The 6,687-nt window shown below is 39.1% G+C and overlaps 1 non-coding gene across 1 annotated transcript; it reads left to right on the top strand.

Moving 5' to 3' along the window:
* The first annotated feature begins 2,740 nt into the window (after nucleotides 1-2,740).
* LOC127125072 (small nucleolar RNA R71) lies at nucleotides 2,741-2,847 on the top strand. Its single transcript, XR_007804536.1, has one exon. It is a non-coding gene; the product is annotated as a small nucleolar RNA R71 (small nucleolar RNA).
* The last annotated feature ends 3,840 nt before the right edge of the window (nucleotides 2,848-6,687 follow it).

The raw sequence follows: 6,687 nt of genomic DNA, 5'->3' as shown, positions 1-6,687 counted from the left end.
TATACCTTTTTCGGAAACTATATGTCATAAACCAATTCCTTCGGTTACCATGAAATGACATTTTTCCCAATTTAGCACGAGGTTCACCTCCACGCATCTCTCCAGGATTTTCTCAAGGTTAGCAAGACAATTGTGGAAATCAAACCCGCAAACCGAGAAATCATCCATAAACACTTCCATGATACCATCTAGGTAATCTGCAAAGATTGACATCATGCAACGTTGGAAAGTAGCTAGGGCATTACAGAGGCCGAACGACATTCGTCTGTAGGCAAAAGTTCCATAAGGGCATGTAAAGGTAGTTTTTTCTTGGTCTTCGGGGTGGATACGTATTTGGAAGAATCCAGAGTATCCATCTAGATAGCAGAAGTAAGAGTGTCTGGCTAGACGGTCCAACATTTGGTCTATAAATGGTAAAGGGAAATGATCCTTCCTAGTTGCTTTATTTAATTTTCTATAATCTATACACATCCGTCATCCTCCTTCTAAACGTTTTCCTACATGTTCGCCTTTATCATTTTGTACGACTGTGATGCCTCCCTTTTTAGGTACTACATGCACAGGGCTCACCCACTTACTATCCGAGATCTGGTAGATTATATCTGCCTCAAGTAACTTAAGAACTTCCTTTTTAACTACATCACTCATTATAGGGTTTATTCTTCTCTGATGTTCTCTAGAGGGTTTTGAATCTTCTTCGAGCGAAATCCGATGCATGCATACGGATGGGCTTATACCTTTCAGGTCAGAGATATTATATCCTAAGGCTGAGGGATATCTTCGTAAAACATCTAAAAGTTGGTTTGTTTCCTCTTGGCTCAAGGTAGCACTGACTATAACTGGACGGTTCATCTTTTCATCGAGGAACTCATATATCAGGTTCTTAGGCAGTTCCTTAAGTTCTAAGGTTGGTTTCTTAGGGCATGGCATAGGATCTGGGGTAAGGGATAAACATTCGTAAAGGTTATCATTGATGTAGGGTTTCTTAAAGTCATCATCTTTCCTTATGAGAGTTGATGGTAACTTAATTGTTTTTATAATTTATTTTTGTTCTAATTTTCTAACACATTCATCAATGACATCTAAGGCATAACACGAGTCTCCTATCACAGGTGCCGTAAGAAATTTCGAAAGTATAAATTCTATTTTCTCGTTGCCTACCTCAAATGTCAACTTTCCTTTCTTGACATCTATTATGGCTCCTGCAGTCGATAAGAATGGTCTACCTAGAAGGATTGGTATATCATTGTCCTTTTTGATGTCCATGACAACAAAATCAGTAGGGATAAATAACTGATCTATCCTAACAGGAACATCTTCTAAAATTCCTATCGGATATTTAACAGATCTATCGGCTAACTGAAGTGACATCTTAGTGGGCTGTAATTCTCCTAAGTTTAACCTCTCACAAACCGTTAAAGGAATTAAGCTCACACTAGTTCCTAAGTCTAGAAAAGCTTTTTCGATGACATGATTACCCAAAAGGCAAGGAATGGATAAATTTCCAGGATCTTTATCTTTCTTTGCTAATTTGTTCTCGGAAATAGCATTACATTCCAAAGGCTTCGGATCGTCAAGTCTACGTTTGTTGGTAAGGATGTCTTTGAGAAACTTTGCATAAGAAGGTATTTGGGTGATGGCTTCTATGAAAGGGATTTCTACATGCAGTTTTTCTATGACTTTAATAAATTTTTGATACTGTTTATTGATTTGGGTTTGTTTGAGTCTTTGCGGATATGGTATAGGTGGTTTATATGGCGGGGGTGGTACGTAAGTTTTATCTTTAGGTTCTTCTCCTTTTTCTCGACCTTCCTGGTTTTTAGGTTCCTCTGGTTCCTTTACTTCGTCCGTGGGTTTGGTACATTCCTTATAAGTTTCGGGTTCACTCAATCTAGGGTTTGGTGGCTCATCATAAGCGTTCCCACTTCGTAGGGTAATGGCATTGGCTTGTCCTCTCGGATTTTGTTGAGGTTGTCCAGGGAATTATCCTCCAGGTGTGGTCTGAGGGGCTTGGTTTAAAGCTACCTGAGAGATCTGGGTTTCAAGCATCTTGGTATGAGTAACTATTTGGTCAACCTTGGTTCCTAACTGAGTAATCAATTCGTTAACATGAATGTTTTGGTTCATGAACTCCTTGTTTTGTTGGATTTGAGCGGTGATAAAACTTTCCATAATTTTCTCAAGGCTCGGCTTTGGTGGTACAGGTTTCATAGGTTGATTTGATATTGGGGCTTGATAACTAGGTCTCGGGGGTGCGTTATTTTGAATAGGGTTATTGTTTTTATAGGAGAAGTTCGGGTGATTCCTCCATCCAGGGTTATAGGTATTCGAGTATGGGTTCCCTTGGGTGTAGTTCACTTGCTCAGAGTGGGTTTCGTTTAATAGACTGCATTCTGCAGATTGGTGTCCTTTGGTTCCACATATCTCACAATCCGACGAAACTGCGGCTACAGTATTCGGGTTTATGCACATCTGCTCGACTTTAAGGGCTAATGCGTCCATTTTAGCTTGCATCATGTCTATAGAGCTTAGTTCATGCACTCCTCCTTAGGCTTCCTTCTTCTCAACTGTCGCTCGTTCGACTCCCCATGATTGATGGTTTTGAGCCATATCTTCGATGAGGGCACTAACTTCAGGATAAGGTTTGTTCATCAGAGCACCGCCTGCGACAGCGTCGATGGTCATCTTTGTGTTGTAATGAAGTCCATTATAGAAGGTTTGAATGATTAACCAATTTTCTAAACCATGATGTGGGCATGCTCGTAACAACTCTTTATATCTCTCCCAAGCTTCGAACAACGATTCTCCTTGGTTTTGGGTAAATCTAGTTATATGGTTTCGAAGAACGGCGGTCTTACTTGGGGGAAAATATCTAGCAAGAAAAACTCTTCTAAGGTTATCCCAAGTCGTAATGGAATTGGGTGGAAGGGAATCTAACCATGATATGGCTTTATCTCTGAGGGAAAAAGGAAATAATCTTAAACGTATTGCCTCAGGAGAAGCTCCATTGGTTTTAAAAGTGTCTGCTAATTGAAGAAATATTTTTAAATGTTGGTTTGGGTTCTCAGTAGCGAGACCCGCGAATTGTCTCTATTGCACTAGTTGCAACAGGGATGGTTTAAGTTCAAAATTATTAGCTGGGATGGTTGGGTTTACTATACTAGAACTAGGTTCTTCATTAGATGGTTGGGAGAAATCTTTAAGAGGTCTTTGGTTTTGATCTTCGACCATAGCTCTCTTAATTCTATGAAAGAATAAACGTGCGCGAGCGTAACGTTCAGGTTCCGCCAGAGGGTATACTAAGCTTAAACTTCCGGTGCTGCGAGTTCTTCGCATTGACCGGCGGGAAAATAGCCTAAGTTTAAACGATATAACAACAGGAAAATGAAATTTGACGAAATTGGTCCCCGGCAACGGCGCCAAAAACTTGATGCGGTGTTTCGCAAGTATACGAATGCGTCAGAGTAATAAAAAAGATTGTCGAATCCACTGAGACCAAGTGTCAATCTATCGTTATCTATTGTTATGGTGTTTATCAAAGGCAATCAAAATAGGTGTTTTTTTTGGAATGTGCAATAAAAAGTAAAGTAATGAAATAAAGTTCAATTAATAAAGACAGGGTCGAATGTAATTCACGTAATCAATTAATAATCCAAGTACTTGCTAATAGAGCTACTTATGGGCAATGTTTCCTACTTTGAAAAGAACTAATTTAACAGGAACTGTCGCTTTCGCGTATTCAGAACCGAGTTGTACTCCCTAATCAAACCCTCTTATCGTCACTTATAAAAAGGCGCGCATTGCGTTAGAGTAGTAAACCTATTTTTCAGAAATATAGTATCTTAACTAAGTTGAAAAGTATTATAACCTGGATTTCTTAACCAAAACAGGTTCTTACGAACCAGACTCTAAACTTATAAACGCGTCCGAAAATAGTTTTAAAATCTCTTTTCTTCTTAATGTTAAAATCTCCTAATGAACTAAACAAAGCGCTTTCGCAGTTTTTGAAATAGTTAAAAACAATTAAGTTTAAAAAGACATTGGACGGCTTTCGATCTTACCCAACAGAATTGAAGTGCGGGAAAACTTAAGTTGAAAGTTAAAATATCCCTTAAGTGTTTCTAAGAACAATTGTACGGATTATTGGTTCAATTACGATCCTTACATTATAACCTTATAAATTTAGTTAGACATGGTAAAGTAAAAGTGCATTAAAATAAATAAAAGTAGTACGAGTGCGGAAAGTAAATAAAAGTAGTGCGAGTGCGGAAAGTAAATAAAAGTAGTGCGAGTGCGAGAAGTAAATAATTTAAAGCGAGTGCCAGGAAATAAATAATTTAAAGCGAGTGCGAGGAAATAAATAATTTAAAGCGAGTGCGTGGAAATAAATAATTTAAAGCGAGTGCGGGAAAATAAATAAGATAAAGACAAGTAATAAAAACCTGCTCCAATCGGAGGGTTAAATAAATTGCAAACCGGAAATGAAAATGGTGGCAGGATTAACTTCCTTCCAAAGTGCTCCAAACTCGATTACAGACTCTATCACAGACTCGATTACACAATTGTGGTAACACTCCAATGCGAAGCGATTACCACTTTATAAAACTGAATATATGCCTAAGTGAAACAAAGTTGCTCTGAGTTTGCCTCTGCTCTAAGTTTGGATGCTTGTAAAAGTGATTTCGAGTTTCTATTTATAAGCAAGTAAAAAGATGGAAATGACAAGGATGCCCTTCAACTTGAAAATGGGAGGGAAAAACTTTCCTCTTGTGGCGCCCGCCACAAGGCCATGGCGCCCGCCACAAGCACAAAATGAGGCGCCTTAGTGGAAGTAGTGGGGAACGTGGAAGTTGAGGGAAGTTGAGCTTGGACACGTCATGGCAGGGTCTATGGCGCCAGCCATGGGGTAGGCCACAAGTACAAAATGCTGAATTTTAGGGTTTTTGGCTCTTTTTCGCTCTTTTTCTCGATCGGGGCTCCGATTAAAGTAAAAACCTGAAAACAAAGGAAAACATAGCAATAACACAACAAAATAACAATAAAACAACTAGAATGCATGTGAAATCGGAGTCGAAAATACGGTAAATTTCAGTGTTATCAGGGGCTCTTGCAGGTATTATCCGATCTTCTCAAAAGCCCTTTGGAAATCAGAATTCCATTCAACTGCTTGATCTTTTCTAAGAAACTTGAATATAGGTTCACACGTAGCAGTCATATGAGATATAAACCTAGAGATATAGTTGAAACGTCCTAGGAATCCTCTAACTTCTTTCTCTGTACGTGGAGCAGGCATTTCTTGTATTGCTCTAACCTTGTCTGGATCTACCTCAATTCCTTGTTGATTAATAAGAAAACCAAGCAACTTTCCAGATCAGACACCAAAGGTGCATTTAGCAGGATTCAGCCGTAGTCGGGATTTTCGGAGACGCTCAAATAGCTTTTGCAAGGGATCTATATGATCCTCTTAACTTTGGGATTTTGAGATCATATCATCGACATAAACCTCAATTTCCTTGTGCATCATATCATGGAAAAGAGTGACCATTGTTCTTTGGTAAGTTGCCCCGACATTTTTGAGACCAAATGGCATTACCTTGTAGCAAAATGTTCCATAAGGGGTGATGAATGTGGTCTTTTCCATGTCTTCTGGAGCCATATGAATTTGATTATAACCCGAGAATCCGTCCATAAAGGAGAAGACCATGAACTTAGCAGTGTTGTCTACCAGAGTGTCAACATGTGGCAGGGGGAAATCGTCCTTTGGACTAGCTTTGTTTAGATCCCTGTAATCAACACACATCCTGACCTTGCCATCCTTTTTGGGTACTGGTACAATATTAGCTACCCATTGAGGGTACTTCGCAACTGCTAGACAACCGGTATCAAATTGGCGTTTCACCTCGTCACAAATCTTTAGAGCCATGTCGGGTCTTGCTCTTCGGAGCTTTTGCTTCACCTGCAGGAAATCTGGATGTAGTGGCAGCTTGTGGACAACAATATCAGTATCTAAACCTGGCATATCCTGGTATGACCATGCAAATACATCTACATATTCTTGTAGAAACTTGATCAATCTGTCTTTGATGCTTGCCCCAACTGTAGTCCCAACTTTGACCTCTTTCTTCTCTTCCTCAGTGCCAAGGTTGATTGTCTCCACCGGTTCTTGATGCGGATGGAGGGCCTTTGACTCGTGCTCGAGCAGCCTTGCCATTTCTTCAGGGAAATCACAATCTTCCTCACTATCCTCTTCCGCTTGGTAGATGGGGAATTCAAAGTTATAGGAAGTAGTGGGGTCATCGAATTCAACCGGTTTATTGATTATTCTGCATGTTTTTTTAAATGATGGTTTTTTAGAAAAGTGAAATAAAAATGCAAAAGAAATAAAATTATTTTGGTAGTTTTTTAAAAGATTGCCATTTTAAGGAAGGAAAATAAAATGAACGATAAAAATTTGAACAAAATGCTCATTATTTGTCAAAATGACTTTGAAATTTAAAGTGGCCCTACAAATGATCCGTTAGCCTTGGGAAGAGCTAAGGATTTTGAAAAATAAAAAGAAACACAATTACTTTGAAACGGGAAAAACTTCTGGAATCTCAACTGCCTCCCAATTTGTTAAGGCTGCTTCACAATGGTATATCAAATTTGATGCTTCTTCATCTTCAGTGTCGTGTTCAACTACGCCAA

The sequence above is a fragment of the Lathyrus oleraceus genome, chromosome 2, assembly GCF_024323335.1.
Source record: "Lathyrus oleraceus cultivar Zhongwan6 chromosome 2, CAAS_Psat_ZW6_1.0, whole genome shotgun sequence".
Taxonomy (NCBI): domain Eukaryota; kingdom Viridiplantae; phylum Streptophyta; class Magnoliopsida; order Fabales; family Fabaceae; genus Lathyrus; species Lathyrus oleraceus.
Note: the sequence above shows the minus strand (reverse complement) of the source record. Positions and strands in the feature narration are given on the sequence as shown.